General features: G+C 42.8%; 2 long non-coding RNA genes across 6 annotated transcripts in view; one reads left to right on the top strand and one right to left on the bottom strand.

The window, feature by feature from the left end:
- Positions 1 to 16,023, top strand: part of LOC128352931 (uncharacterized) — a 64,250-nt gene that overhangs the window by 5,931 nt on the left and 42,296 nt on the right. The window lies entirely within an intron of this gene.
- The window catches only part of LOC128352930 (uncharacterized), a 74,349-nt gene that overhangs the window by 57,105 nt on the left and 1,221 nt on the right, over positions 1 to 16,023 (bottom strand). For 3 of the 5 annotated variants that reach the window (XR_008320712.1, XR_008320713.1, XR_008320714.1), the window contains exon 2: positions 6,694 to 6,735. The exons of the other annotated variants lie outside the window; for them this stretch is intronic. This is a non-coding gene — a long non-coding RNA (uncharacterized LOC128352930). The remainder of the gene's footprint in view (positions 1 to 6,693; positions 6,736 to 16,023) is intronic. 5 annotated transcript variants of the gene reach the window in all.

The following is a 16,023-nucleotide window of genomic DNA, read 5'->3' as shown; positions in this document are numbered from 1 at the left end:
AAATCTTGCTTTTCAAAAGTGTATGTAAGAAAGTAATTAATTCATTCTGTTCAGGCTGAATGTGCCCATCTTGAGGCAATTGCCTTGACTACTCCAAAACACATCCAGTGCTCAATTTACTACACAGTACAACAATTTTGACACTATTGTTTGTCTTGGAGCAATATGGAGACCTGGCCACAGAAGAGATTTTAGATTACGTTCAAAGGCGTAACGATAGGGGGGGGCAGGGGGGCACGTGCCCCCGGCGCCATCTTTGCTGGTCACGTGGGGGGCGCTGCCATGACCCCTGTCGATCCCAATTTTTTAAAAAAGGCTTCATATTATTTTACTATATCAGTGTCCTTGTCCTTGATATAGTCAAGCAACTTCATATGGAAACAAAGTGGTATGTGACCTGTATTAACAAATGTCTCTTTGTGGTGTAGTTATTGTGGGGCTTTAAGATTGTTCTTTAGCCATAACTGGCACAAGTTAATGCACATACAAACCTGCAATCTATCCACTATAACCAAAATGTGTCACTAAAAATTATGAAGGTGCTGCTCAGTATATCTTGGTTTTAATATGATGTGTACTGATTGCTGCTAGATGCATTTTAGCAACAGTGGCTTCTAATTGTTACTCTAACAGATTAACAAGCATAACTTTCAGATAAATTAATATTTGAATTTATGGTGTACCTTCAAAATTGCATGGCCTCCTGAATACACAGATATTTTGTAATAGCCCTAATCACAGGGGTGTGGCTTGAGGCCAGATAGCTGAGTTTGTGTTTATAGAGGATCACTTTCTGTACCAGACAGAATGTGAGCATAGGCAGGCACTGGTGGAAGAGTATTATTATTATTTATTATTATTATTTACATTTATATCCCGCTCTTCCTCCAAAGAGCCCAGAGCGGTGTACTACATACTTAGGTTTCTCCTCACAACAACCCTGTGAAGTAGGTTGGGCTGAGAGAGACGTGACTGGCCCAGAGTCACCTAGCTAGTATCATGGCTGAATGGGGATTTGAACTCGGGTCGCCCCGGTCCTAATCCAGCACTCTAACCACTACACCACGCTGGCTCACAGAGTAGATTACGTGTCAGTCAGATGTATGTTGGGGGGGGCGGCGGGGGGGGCGCAATTTCAGTGCTTGCCCTGGGCGCCGTTTTCCCTAGTTACGCCTCTGATTACGTTCCACCATGTGCATATATATTTTATCTGCAAGATTTTTTTAAAAAAATCAACACAAACTGAAAATATATCCAAAGTACACTTTTGTGCACTAAGCCATGATTTTTCTAGCATCTTAACCCAAAAGACAGTATAAAATAAATTTATTTATTTATTTTTGCATTTATATCCTGCTCTTCCTCCAAGGAGCCCAGAGTGGTATACATGGTTCTATTTAGACTCACAACAACCCTGTGAGGTAGGCTTGGCTGAGAGATATGGGATTGGCCCATAGTCACCTAGTGAGTTTCCTAGCTGAAGGCAGATTTGAATCCAGGTCTCCCTAGTCCTAGTCCAGCACTCTAACCACTACACCATGCTGGCTCAAAGTATGTGCTTTTATTGAAAAAGCACACATTGAAACCAGTTTACACATTGATGTATTTTGATTTCTACTACTATTTTTTTCTAAAATTCTGAGAAGCAAACCAGCTTCAAGAAACTGGAAAACAGAATACGAAGAAAGTAATGTAGTTGGTCTTAAGATTGTTCTAACCAAAACCATAACCCTGTGCAGGTGCTCTGTACTCATGGACACAGTACCTGAGTAAAATGTCAGTGCAACCCACCTATAAGCCCACCCTCACACTGATGTGCCCTTTAACTCTGCCGCTCCTTACCATGAACATAGTGTTTCTCTGAGAAACATACTTGTGGTGAGTTGGGGGAGCAATATTAAAGAGCATGCTGGTAGGAGGGCAGGGTATAGCTAGGGGAGAAGGGGCCCGTGTTCACCTCTCTCTCAGGCGGCCCCTCGGAGTGAGGGAGATAATGAAAAATAGGGAGGTGTGGAGCTGGGGACCCCTCAGGAGCTCAGGGACCCGGGTTCTTTGAACCTAGTTGCTCAATTATAGCTACACCCCTGTGTGTGTGGGTATGGGGCAGGCCTTACAAGCATGTTCTGGTTGATGCTGTATTCAGATACATTGTCCATGAGTAGAAGATTGCCTAAACAGGGCACCTATGCCACAAAGTAAACATTAGGCCCACTTACCTATCTTTACATTTTGCCCAAATGTGCTTAAAAGATTTGATTGAGAAGCTAATTCCTTCTTGCACCTCACACATGCAATGTTTACACTGCAGAATCTTCCACCCCTTCCTTTTTGACTCTTGTTCATGACATCTGGTACTGTCAAAGAAATGGAAATCTCTTGGGAGCTGTGTGCACCCAACGAAGGCTTATTCTGTTCGTAAATTATGCATAGAATGCATTTCGTGACTCACCTATTAAAAAAACATGAAGGAGATGTGGCTGGCAATACAAATTTCCACCAAAAGAGTTGTTGATGGACTAAGGCTGGGATTTGTGTTCTCACTGTGGAATCTCTATGATTCCATAGCTTCACTATGCTGTCAGCTTCTTTTTATTATAGTTTTTTCTATCCATCATGTTGTTGTTCATATCCATCAGTCTACTAAGAGTAGTTCTACATTTAAATGGTACTTTTCTAAATGGAGCCGTAGCACAGAGTTAGAGCATCTGCTTTGCAGAAGGTCCCAGGTTCGATCCCTGGCATTTCCAGGTATGGCTGGGAAAGACTCCTGCTTGAAACCTTGGCGAAGTCATTGCCAGTCAGTGCAATAGATGATACTGAGCAAAATGGACCAATGGTCTGAGTCAGTATAAAGCAGTTTCCTATGTTCTTATATTTGTTTACTGTGTCTACACTTATTTTATTCTCTGTTTTGTGGAACAATGTAAAGTATTCAGGCACACAATCCCACGTTATGCATACCCAGGACCCCCTTTAGACCTCTGGCACAACAACTTCTGTGCATTGGTGTAAAGGTGTGCATTTGTCATGACATTTTATAAGTTTATTGGTGCACTTAGTTATAAGTTTATTGGCAAACTCAGCTGTCGTATACTATAGATTGTGGAGCTGCTGTATATTAGAGAAATAAAACTATAAAATATGTTAGTGCTGCTAAAGGAACTAGAATTCAGGAAGCATTTGGATACAATTACTATCTGAAGTTTATGCTGAAGCAAAGCAAAATATGGCTTCTCTCATACAATCCTGAAAGATTTCTCAGACAGGTTTGCATGAATATTTTAAATAGGGGGGAAACAGAGTGAGGTTATTTTATGCAATGTCGTCGGAATACACACTGGCTTTTGCTGAAGTGTACTGGATCTTTCTCTATGATTTCAGCAGAAATGGCACTTGTACAGAATGCAGTTTATACTGATGATAGCTGAGTGCTTCTTCAGAGGGACTTTTTCCATCTATGTCCATAAGTTTGATGTGCCAGACTGGTGCCTATCTGGATATTACAAAGATACTTATGCCTAACACTGCCTTCCTTACCTACATTTCTAAGACACAAATAGGAAAAAAAATGTCTCAAGCTGCTTAGACCCAAATATTACCTTCACTCAGGAATGGAGAGTCAAGGTAGCCACGCTTTTATAGAAATTGAGATTGAGTGTCTCAGTCACAAAATACCACAAGACAAAATGCATTGCATTTTGATTAATGTCAGATTAGAGAAAGAACTTTTAAAGACCAGCCATGAGAGGAGTAAAAACAGTTGATGGTATTCAGAAGCAGTTCATTTGCATTTGCTGGGAACAAAATCTAGATTCCCAGAAAAAGATATTGGATGCACATTCTAAGCAAAACCACATATGAACAAAAAATAAGGTAGACCAGTCTACATTTTTGCTTCCACAGGCTGGACTTAATACTACACAAATCAAGATCATTTATAGGTTCACAGTATTTCAGTGGGTGACATACTGACTAATATTACATGTATGAAAGAACATTCTGCATGCACACAAGCGCGAGTGATTTTCACTGATTCCCCCATTTCTTCTGCTGCTTCTAATGCCCCATGAAATTATATCAATAAGGTTTCCCAACCTTCATGAACATATTTTCAGGGGTGCATCAGAAGACCAGATGGAAGAGAGGTTTTACAAAAATCACCCCTTCCTCCTTGTGCATGAGAAATATTTTTTTCCATGTGTGACAGTAGTTTCCCCCAAAAGGTATAATAAAGATAAAAATAGGACAATCCTCATATTCTGTGAAGAAGATAATATAAAAGAATGGTGGCAGGACACAACTACTATGTGACCTTTTAGTGGGTGAAAAAAAGGTCTTAAGTTTTCATGATAGGGCAAAGTTAGAAAGTTAGTATATTGACTGGTCTGCTTGGCTAGAGACAGTGTGTCTTGTTGCCCCACACAGGATTAGGCCCTCACTCTAGCCAGAGCTGGGAGAGTGAGGCTCCGTCAGAATAGTTCACCTGCAAGACTTGTCAGGCTGCCTACAAAATCCAGGATGCCAGAGGCTGTGCCTTGCTAGTGACAGTGCAGGGTCATTCACACAACCAACAAGGCTGGGGTAGGGGAGGGCTGTGGGGGAAGGCAGAACACAACCTGCCTTCCCTCACACAAGTGAGGGCTTGCCAGGACGATGCCACCCCATGCACCCATATTGCTGAACTTTTTGGCACCAATGTTGAATGGGGATCTGGTGGAGGAAGTCCTCCAGTATCCTACAATGCATTGCACAGGCAGTGGAGAGGCTGTCTTCATCAATATGGCAGCTCCTGGCTTCCTGGCTGCTCTATAGGCAGCATACTATGGTAGAGAGCCAGCCGGGCTGCCGGAAACTGCTGCAAACATCGCTGACTGTACAAACGACTGGGGCTGTGAATTAAGTTGAGACTTTGCCCCTCTTTCTTTGGTTAAAGGCAAGGTAAAAAGAATAGGGTAGCCTGGCTCTGGAGCAGCAGGGTAGGAGCGGGTCCTGTGGCTCCACACAAGCCTCTCTATCTGAATTCTCCTGCTCCTACCCTGCTGTGACTGTTCATGAGAATGACCTTTGTGTCATGTTTCCTCACACAGAAGCCCTTGGTCTAGCCAAAGCTGGGAGGATGGGGCGCCTTCAAAAGCACCCACCTGCAAGTCTTCCCAGGTTGTGTACAAAACCCAGGAAGCCAGAGGCTGCATCTTGGTGCTTGCCTTGGTGTTGTGCCAAGGTTTGCTCTTGGTGATGCATTGGGCAACTGGTCTAGTCTGGCTATTCCACATGAATTCTGCAAGCCATTTTGCTAATTCCAGTGGGCTTTGAATGTGTTCAGTTTTGGAAATTTAAAGTACCCTAGAATCTGATTGGGGATTCTTTAAAAATATTCTTGTCAGGCTAGGAACCAAAAGAACCAAATCCAGTTGATGTTAATTCGGTTCTTTAAAAGGGACATTCCAAAATGCAAATTAATTTCAAAATTAACTATGCTTTTACAACACATGGTGTGAAGAATATGAAGCTGCAGTCTGTGCAGTTGGTAGAACTGATCAAAAGATTACAGAGCTTACAAAATGATTGTATGGACTTGTATTCCTTGTAGACTTGTGCAACTTTTCTTCAAATGTATGCTTGGTATTGAACATCTAATAGCCATCAAAGCAAATGCACATATTGCATGAAAGAAGAAAAAACAAAAAAAAAGTCCTTGAAACTGTATTATTTTCTTTTTTAAGGCATAGTTAATTTTGCTTTAAACTTCTGGAGTAACCAGACCCCTGTGATTAAAATGAAGCTAAGGGCAGCCAAGCAGTGTAAGAAATGTTTGTTCATTATAGGACAAAAGCGCTCAACTCCCGGAGGAATCCCCCCATGCACTGTGCTTGTCACATGGTGCATTGTGGGATACCTGGAGGCTGGGACTCAATTTTCCTACCCTCCAGAGATCCATGCTGCATGGACTGTGTGGGCACATGACAGCACACTGAAGAAGTGAGTGACGATCATCTGAGGGGAAGGTAGGTCCATCCCTGTCTTTCTGCCATCCACCCACCCCACCCCTATTATGGCTGTGTGCACAACCTAAATGTTTGGCCCTATGTGTGTATATCTGTTTGTGTCTGTGTGTTTTGTAGGAAGAGACAGCCATGAGGAACCCTTAATTAGGGATGTGCACGAACCTGTTTGGAGATCCTTTCACGGGCCTCCGAACAGGTTCGAACACGGGTGGGTTTCGAAGTTCGAAGCCTAGGGTGCCACTTTAAGGGTGGGGGAGGGTGCACTTACCCCTCCACTTTCCCCCCACCGGCGCTCATTTTCCATAAAAGCCTCCGGGGTGGCAGTGTACCTCCTTGCCACCCTTTCCCCCTCTTCAGCCGGAAGTATTGGGTGCGCATTTGCATGTCACACACGAGCCTGTCAGACAGGCACACGCACGGATGATGTGCCCATGTGCACCTGGTACTTCCAGCCACTCCCGGCCAAAAAGGGAGAAGGGGCGGCAGGGAGGTACACTGCTGCCCCAAAGGCTTTTATGGAAAATGAGCACCAGTGGGGGGGAAGCGGGGGAGGGGTCAGTGCACCCTTCCCTGCCCTTAAAGTGGCACCCCCCCCACCCCCTCGAGCCACCCCTGCCCGGTTCCTTGCACATCCCTACCCTTAATCTGGACTGGTGTGCGAAGGGGAAATTTAAACTTTCATACCCACCACAATCTTGATCCATATCTTCACACCCTGCAGCTGCTATTTCTATGGAAGAAAAGAAAAGAAAATGCACAGCCAAACTAATATGTTAAAAGTCACATAAGTTATAATTGTGTAATGCTTTTGAGTGCTCCACCTGTATTATCTTGGTCTTTACAACGACCCTGTAAAAAGTGAGAATTATCAGGGGTGGGTACAGTATTGGTGGCTAAGCCATCCACCAATGATACAGACTTGAGGGAAGGTTGATATCCCTTTGCAGAGCCTTCATTGAAGTTCAATAAAATTATGTCCCACTTAGTGATCCTGTCTCCCCTCCTTATTCTTGGAACCGGGTGCATTACTCAGTTACTAGAATTAGTGAGCTGCCCACCATCAGGCATGAATAACCCCATTGCATCTGAAATACAGAATGTTTCTCAATTTCTACAAACAAGGCAAGTTTGATGAAAGAGCTTGCAATATGCAATTGACAGGAACAAGGACTGGAGATAAGGTCAGACTAAATGAACCATGTAAAAGTGTCGCTGAATATTTTTGAATTTTCGTTAGCGGAGCCTATTCACCTTTACAACCTACATGACGTTTGAAGAGTAGGAGATAGCATTGTATGTTACAGCTTTGCTGGCAGTGGCAGGGTATAAGTGGATGAGATCAAGGTCTGGATTTTGAAGTGCTAAGCAGCAACCCTAACTAGCAGGAACCTTAATTATTGATATAATTTGAGCTAACTAGCCACAGATAGAGTAGGGAGGGAGACAAGCCCCATACTTCGGTAGGGGGCCTTATCAGATAGGGCCCTTATCAACAACTGGAATGAAATTGAAGCCAGTCTGAAGACAACAGCCCTATTCACTAGGGATGTGCATGGATTTTGCATTTCATTTTGAGCTCAAACCGAAATGCAAAATGCTCAAAATATTTTTTTGAAATATCTGCCAGTACAATTGTTTCAAAGAAACAAACTCAACACATTTCAGATATTTTGAGTGCTTTGAGCACTATTTGGGAGGACTTTTTTTCGGGGGCGATTTTGTCTTCCAGTTGGGGTCAGCGGGTAGACCAGGCCTCCACCCCGTCTTAGAGCATGGGCCCAACTCGGATGACTGGTTTAGCCACATTTTAGACTTGAAGTTTCCAGTTGATGTACAATAGCAGCTCTGCATAGAACACATTGCAGTATTTCAGCCTGGAGATTACGAGCTGATGCAACACTGTTTTGAGGCCATTTTCTTCAAGGAATGGGCAGAGCTGTCAGCTGAAGTTGGTTGAAAGCACTCTTGGCCATAGCCCTAATCTGAGACACCAAGGTGAGACCAGCGTCCAATAGCACTATGTGCCTGTTCTTTCTGGGGCAGTATAATCCCATCCAGAACAGGAAATTTTATCAGGTGCTCAAGATTATGATCCCCTCACAATGAGCAACCATCTGAGGTTTTCTGAGAATACATTCTCTAGTAGCAAATGAGAGTGGATTCGTTGTTTGTCATTGAAAATGAATCCACTCTCATTTGCTACCAGAGAATCTACTCTCAGAACACCTCAGAAACAACAAAACCCAGTACCCCATGGGTATGGGGGTGGTTGGCACCCTATGTGCACTACACCACCACTCTCTCAGGGCCACCCCAGTGCCCCCAAGTGGAGTTATGGGGCTGCTGAAATCCCCATTATTCCCTATGGGGGGAGCTTAAAGATGCACAAACTGCAGAAATTCTTTAAAAATCACCCCTTTCACCAATGTCTTTGAAATCTGGATGGTAGAAGGCACCCATTGGAGCACTACCTCCTGACCCACTCTTCTGCCTCCAAAACCACCTTTCTGCCCTGAATCTGCCCCAAAGACATGCCAATGTCAAGAATCATTTAAAAATCAGCCCTTTGCCCAATTTCTTTGAAATCTGGGTGGTAGCTTCCTTGCACCCATTGAGCACTACCACCCATCACACCCCACTCTGGGCCACCCCAGTGCCCCTTATGTGGAGCTATAAAATTGCTGAAATCCCCATTATTCCCTATGGGGGAAAGCTTAAAGACGTATAAACTTTAAAAATTCTTTAAAAATCACCCCTTTGCCCAATTTCCTTGAAATTTGGGTGTTAACTTCCACCCATTTGGAACTACCACCACCCACCACTGTTTATGCCCCAGGACCCTTTTAAAAAATCTGAATCAATTCAGATTAGGATTTGGAAAATTCGGGTACAAATCAAATCTGGGTTGATTCGGGTGTGTGAGTGTCAGATTTGGACCCAAAACAAATTGGGGGTGTTTTGATTCAGGTCCAAATCAAAAAGAAAAAATTGATTTGTGCACATCCTTATTGGTAAAAGGGGTGATTTTTCTTTATTTATGTATTAAGTTTGTGCGTCTTTAAGTTTTCCCCCCATAGGAAAAGGGGAATTTTCCCATGAAATTCATGGGATTTCAGCATCCCCATAGCTCCACTTGGGGGCACCAGGGTGGCCCAGAGCGGGTTGTGGTGTAGTCCACATAGGATGCCAACTATCCCCAAAACCATAAGCCCATGGGGTACTGGGTTTTGTTGTTTTCAATGTCTGAGGGGTTCTGAGAGTAGATTCTCTGGTAGGAAATGAGAGTGCATTTTTCTTTGGTAGGAAACGAGAGTGTAAGTTCATCCATCATTTCTAAGTTCATTCATCATTTTGCACCAAAGAAGATTATGAATGAAAAGATGAGCAGTGATAGTGAATTCTAAGTTCAGAACTTAGAATCCCCTATCACTGCTGTTCATTCATAATCTTCTTTGGTGCAAAATGATGAATGAACTTAGAAAGAAATGAATCCACTCTCATGCACACACATGGGCCATTTGTTCATGATCAGGCAAACAAATGGTCCATGCGCATGTGCTGTGGCCTCCAAATGGCTGCCGCGTGTTCAGAGAGGTCTGAAAGAGGCCCAAAACAGGCCAGGGGGAGGCCAACGGGGGAAGGGGGAACTGCCAAAGACCCACACACATAGCTGCAGCAGCACCTTCTGCGGCCGCGGAAGCCCTCAGCAGCGATATGTCTGCCTCACCAAACCTAGCACAGAGACAATTAAGGTAGCTAAGGACTCCATTACTGAAACTGGGTGCAATAGAAGGTTTTTTGAGGATCTTCAGAGGAGCAATAGAAGGTCCTCTGAGGATCAAGCCAGCTTTCCCAGCATGCATTGCACTGGCAAGCCTCATTGTATCAGCATCTGTGCTCTGGCCATGAAGGGGCAGGATGTGGGCCCAGCCCTGCTGAACATAGTGCACACAATAGGATCATAGAGTGTGATTTGCAGAGCAGCTCTTGTAGCCACAGCTCTCTATTGTTTACATAGCTTCTTGTTCCCAGGAACTGTTAGAAAAGGTAAATGTGCCTACATGACCAAAACAAGAAGGTAAGAGAGGTCTTTTTTCCACCAGACAAAGACCAGGGTACAGAACTTGGGTTACCCTGTTTTGAACAACTTAGCTTGGATGAATTCCCATTGGTTCACACAACCATGTATCCCTGAGTATACTTCCTCCTACCCTCTTTTTGTTGCTCATGTGAATGGGCTCATTGTCTGCATAGGGCTTCTGTGCATATGGTATACACATACAGATCCATATACACATACATATGTATACAGATCTGTACACATACAGTTATTCATGAATTATGTTCAACACATGTACAACATACATGCTATATTGTAAGTTATATAATTATAAACATATACATTATGTTCAACACACTTCCTATCTGTATCCTGCATTTCAGGGGACATGTACCCAGGTTCACTTTTTTAAAGAATGCAGGTATGGTAATTCACACAAAAATAGACACCTGAGTGAGGTGCAACATAAGCCCTTTCAGACATTATGTCATGTCTATGTCCAGATGTCTGTACATGTGTACATGTCTTTTTTTATGACTTACTTAATACAGGCCCCTCAAATGCATGGTACAGATAGGAAGTGTATTGCTGTACCTGTGTTTGACATCATGTGTGAATTACTATACCTGTGTACTGCATACTGATTGTATGAGTGTTGAACACAACATGTGAATAGGACTATAATTTCTGAATAGCATAAAGTAGTCACTATGTGGACTCACCCTGAATGCATGGTATTTATGATTAGGCCCCAAGTAGGTAGGGGTTTGGATTGGTTCCCGCAGTGACAACAACTCAAGTCTATGCATAGCTTAATAATCTGGCTACTATTTTATTTAGTATTCTTTGTCAATTTAAAAAAGATCCATCTGCAAGAAATGTGATGTGTTTTTCACTCATCGATTAACAGACCATTGTGTATGTGATCAGCTCCCTTCTGTTCTGCCCAGAGAGTTTATTAAAACTAAAAAATAGAGCTTTATGTTGAGGGATAGAGTTAAACAGCTCACTTGTCTGAATGATACGTTTCCTTGCTTACTTATGGGCATCGCTCAGAGGCAGATAAGAGATCATTATTTGGACACATGGAGTACATCTCGCCTGCAGTTAAGTGGCTTTTCTCATAGTGTAAGTTCATTGTACCTAGAGGTCTCTGCACTACTTCTTCATGTTTCTTCCAGCTAATAGGTCATAAATTATGATCCTCCATTTGAGACATCACTATCACTTTCACATATATCTTGAAACATAAAATGGTTTTAGACCAGAAGAGCTTCAAGATGTCTGAAACCGCAGAGACTGACCTGATGGACGATTACGATCCAAGCAGTAGAAATATAAAAGCTGTTTCTGTTATACTTACTTGGCTATGTAGGTAGTTTTTATTTCAGACCCTGACATCATCTGCAAATTGATACTCTTGTATTGTTTGTAATAAAGGAGGAAACAAAGCTTCTATCGATTTTGATTGTAATTAGCATCTGCCCTGCAGCAACAGTTAGTCTAAAACGGGTTCCCCAGCTGTGGTACTCCAGACTTTGTTGGACTTCAGCAACATCTGGAGTACCACAGCTGGGGAACTCTTACAGGTGAAACTCAGAAAATTAGAATATCGTGCAAAAGTCCATTAATTTCAGTAATGCAAATTAAAAGGTGAAACTGATATATGAGACAGACGCATTACATGCAAAGCGAGATAAGTCAAGCCTTAATTTGTTATAATTGTGATGATCATGGCGTACAGCTCATGAAAACCCCAAATCCACAATCTCAGAAAATTAGAATATTACATGGAACCAAGAAGACAAGGATTGTAGAATAGAACAATATTGGACCTCTGAAAAGTATAAGCATGCATATGTATTCAGTACTTGGTTTGGGCCCCTTTTGCAGCAATTACTGCCTCAATGCGGCGTGGCATGGATGCTATCAGCCTGTGGCACTGCTGAGGTATTATGGAAGACCAGGATGCTTCATTAGCGGCCTTCAGCAATTCTGCATTGTTTGGTCTCATGTCTCTCATCCTTCTCTTGGCAATGCCCCATAGATTCTCTATGGGGTCAGGTCAGGCGAGTTTGCTGGCCAATCAAGCACAGTACACTGTATACTTTTCAGAGGTCTGATATTGTTCTATTCTACAATCCTTGTCTTCTTGGTTCCATATAATATTCTAATTTTCTGGTATTGTGGATTTGGGGTTTTCATGAGCTGTACGCCATGATCATCACAATTATAACAAATTAAGGCTTGACTCATCTCGCTTTGCATGTAATGCGTCTGTCTCATATATCAGTTTCACCTTTTAATTTGCATTACTGAAATTAATGGACTTTTGCACGATATTCTAATTTTCCGAGTTTCACCTGTAGTCTAAAGCAACATCAGCAAACTGAGCAACTGGCTCAAACTGGATAGAACAGAGGATGTTCCTCCCTTCAACTGTGTTTCTTAAGGGATGTGATGAAATGGTGCAGGACTACTTTTATGCAAATTGGCTTAGAACTATTTGGAGGTGTCAGTCATAAAAGGCATTAGTTAGACAGTGACAGCTGGAAGTTGGAAGTTCAGTTCATTTAGAAGGGGGATTTGAGTCTGGGTAGGAACAGTCTCAAAAATGAGTTGTTCTGAGACTCAAAGGATAAGACAGTCTAAAAAACAAAGGACTGGGTTATTAGAACAGTCTGCAATAAAGACTGGATTGTGAAGTACAGTTCTGGGAAGGAACTGAGTTCAAAGGTGAAAAGCCTTATATATTGTGTGTAAAGGAACTAAGTGCTGTGAGAAGTTCAAATCATTAACTTTGTAAGCAAGCAAGATTTCGGCCCTACTAATCAGTAGTGAAACAGGCAAACCTCAGATAACATCTTTAAATACATATTCTTCTTGTTTTGTTTTAAAGTACATCTGACTGATTTCTGTAGCAAACCCTCCTCACGTCTGCAAAGCCATGTTATCAGGGTAGAGAAACCAACAGTTACAGAGGCTTTGTCATATAATTGGTGGCAGTGGAAATATAAGTACACTTATAAAAGCAAAAGTAACACATAAAAATAAGGTGAAAAACAACTGAAAATAAACTTTACACATATCCCTGACTCAGACCAAATGCCACAAGGGACAAACACATATATTACACTCTGCTCAAAAAGAAGCCACCAACAACATTATTTTCATTTATTTACTTTTACATTTATATTCCGCCTTCCCTCCCCCACATCCCGATTCCAGGATTCTGTTTTCCCCTCAACTGTTAAGTAAGCGGTTTGTGCATTTTAATTCCATTTGTTTTTCTGACTTTGAGGTCCTGCTGTTCAGAGCATCTGTACTGGTAGTGTTCTTTAGGGCCTTTCAGATCAGCAAGGTGGTTGACACTTCCATTTTTGATACCTCGGGATGGGTCAGGCCCTGCAAAGAAGGGATATTGATGTACAGGGAGTGGGGGGTAGTTATACCCCTCTGGATTGCCAAGACTGATAATCAGGGCAGGGGTGTCAGGGTTTCCCTTGCACAGGGTCCATCAGTACAGTTGTGTACAGTGAGGGCTTTGCTCACTTATGTGGTGACCTGGCAGATGCTGAGGGCCCTTTGTTCAGGAACGAGGATCTCCCCCCCCTTACCCGCTTTCAATTGTGAAGTTAGCTTTGGTGCGGGAGGCCTTGACCCTTCTGTTTATGGCGCTCACTCCTTTAGATTGGCACTGCATCTTCAACAGCAGCTGTTGGAATGCCTGAGAGTTGTATTTCATGCTATTGGGTGCTGGTGTTCATCTGCCTGCCACCACTGCATCTATCCTTTGCAGTGGTGAGTAAGGGGCATTGCATGGCAGGGTAATGAGGTTGTTTTCTCTTTCAGATCAGTGGCAGCTTCCAGCAGCTGTCGGGTGCTCATCTGTGGTCACAGTTATGTCTTTGGGGCTGGTCACAGAGCACGCTATACCAGCGTGGGGACTCAGGTTGTGCTGGTGTTGCGGATGTAGATCGGCTTGGCCATCGAGGAATGCTGTGGTGCTGTTTTCTACCTCTTCTGGATGAGTATGCCATGTTGCATGGGCCACCGCATGTTATTGTTATTCAGCTGGGGGGGGCAGTAATGACTGGGCTTGCTGAAAGGCAGGCCTTGATTTTGCAGGCAATTGCTGATCTGCAGGTGTTGGCAACCTGTTGGCTGGCTTTATTGTTAACATGTTCCAACATGATTCCTTGGTTGTGCTGGAGGGGTCAAAGGGCTCTACTTGTTTCAACAGGGCATGGATGAAGGTAAACCAAGAAATTGGCCAGGGGATTGCTGCACTGGGTAGCATGGTGATTGGGTGGCACCCTGATATTCATCTACAGTGTGTTTCACTTTACAGGTCAAATGGTTCACTTTACAGGGCAAATGGTTCACTTTACAGGGCAAAAGGTGTGCACCTCTCAGACTTGGGGCACAATTTGTTTCTCCAAGACTTACAATGGGGACTTCAGGAAGCATTAGCTGGGTGAGGAAAGGGGAGCAAAACTGAGGTTTGCCCCCCTTTTGTGGCAGGAGAGTGATCACCTATCAGAGTTCAGCTGGAGGGCCATTGATGTGGGGGGGGGGGTTACCATGGAACAGCCCCTAAAGATTTTGCAGCCCAGGGGGGTTGGGAATGGCCCCTTCTCAGGGGGTTGCTTTGCTTACCAAATCAGTTGTACAGCTTGGGTTGTGGTGGGTCTAGCAGCCCTCCCCTCGACATGGGGAAAGCATGTGGTGATAGGAGGTCAGGCTTCTGACAACTTCAACACCCAGCCATTTTGTCCTTCTGTGGGAACAGTCTTCTTTAGGAGGTTGTTTCACACTGTGAGGTGGAGTACCCACACTCTGGTTACTTAAGAAATTCCATTGTAAGTTAATTTATGTATTAATAAAGTGGACCTAGTTTACTCCACTTATGTGTGACTTGTTTTCTTTGGGGTTTTGGTGCAATGGCAGTTGCCGCAATAATGAGGTGGCCCTCACAGCAGATGCAGTTTTGAATATTGAATGGGTTAACAAATGGGGTTCAAAAATGAATACCAGTAATTCATTACATTTGTGCTGAAACGAATGGAAAACAAACCCAAAGGGTCTCATTAGTTTGCATTACATTTGTTCTGAAAAGAGATGCACACCTTTTTACACATAAAATAAAACTAGACAACTTTGTATTCATCAAAATAACTACGGTTTGACTTAAGTCATATGTTTAAAGTAGATGGTTGTGTTTCTTTCCTTTTCAGAATCAGACATGTTCTCTGATAATATTTATTCCATATATTTTTCATTACAGGAAAATATGGCTGCTGATTGCACTGATTAAAATGTAGTTAAGCACAACATAAACAGAAATGTGAATATTTTGGGTCTAGTAAAGAATAACTTTTAATTGAAGGGAGGGAGGGAAGGAGAAAGGACTGCAGGCATCCTACTGAACTTTAGTATTTTTTTTCTCTCAAAGAGGTAATTGGTACATAAAGGAGATTTGAGGTCATGATCTTTTCCCACTATCTAGTTTGAGAGAGAGAGAGAGAGAGAAGCTGTGCAATGTAGCACACTATGAAATGCAGTTTATCTATGAATATGCTTTGGGATTTCTTAAAGAGTTTGCATCATTAAAAATAAATCAAAGTCGGCATGGTATAGACATTTTCTTGTTTTAAACTGAACATTTTTCAGAATAAAGGCACCAATTCATTTCATATGTTACGGTATTAATATCGTCCTCCCTCACTTAATTAATTCTAAAATAGCTATAGATTTTCGGATAGATATGGGCCACAGGAAATAATGGCCAACATCTAGACTAATAAAGCTCAGATGAATGAAACATGCAGCAGTGCAGGAGCAAAAGTTTTTGTTGATCTCCCCTTCCTACTGAAGCCCACTGTGACTCACCAAAATATGTCTCAGAGGACAGTGTGACCTTCAGGGACATACTTTTGGGAGTCATCGTTGGCTACA

Source organism: Hemicordylus capensis, chromosome 4 (assembly GCF_027244095.1).
Source record: "Hemicordylus capensis ecotype Gifberg chromosome 4, rHemCap1.1.pri, whole genome shotgun sequence".
Taxonomy (NCBI): Eukaryota; Metazoa; Chordata; class Lepidosauria; order Squamata; family Cordylidae; genus Hemicordylus; species Hemicordylus capensis.
Note: the sequence above shows the minus strand (reverse complement) of the source record. Positions and strands in the feature narration are given on the sequence as shown.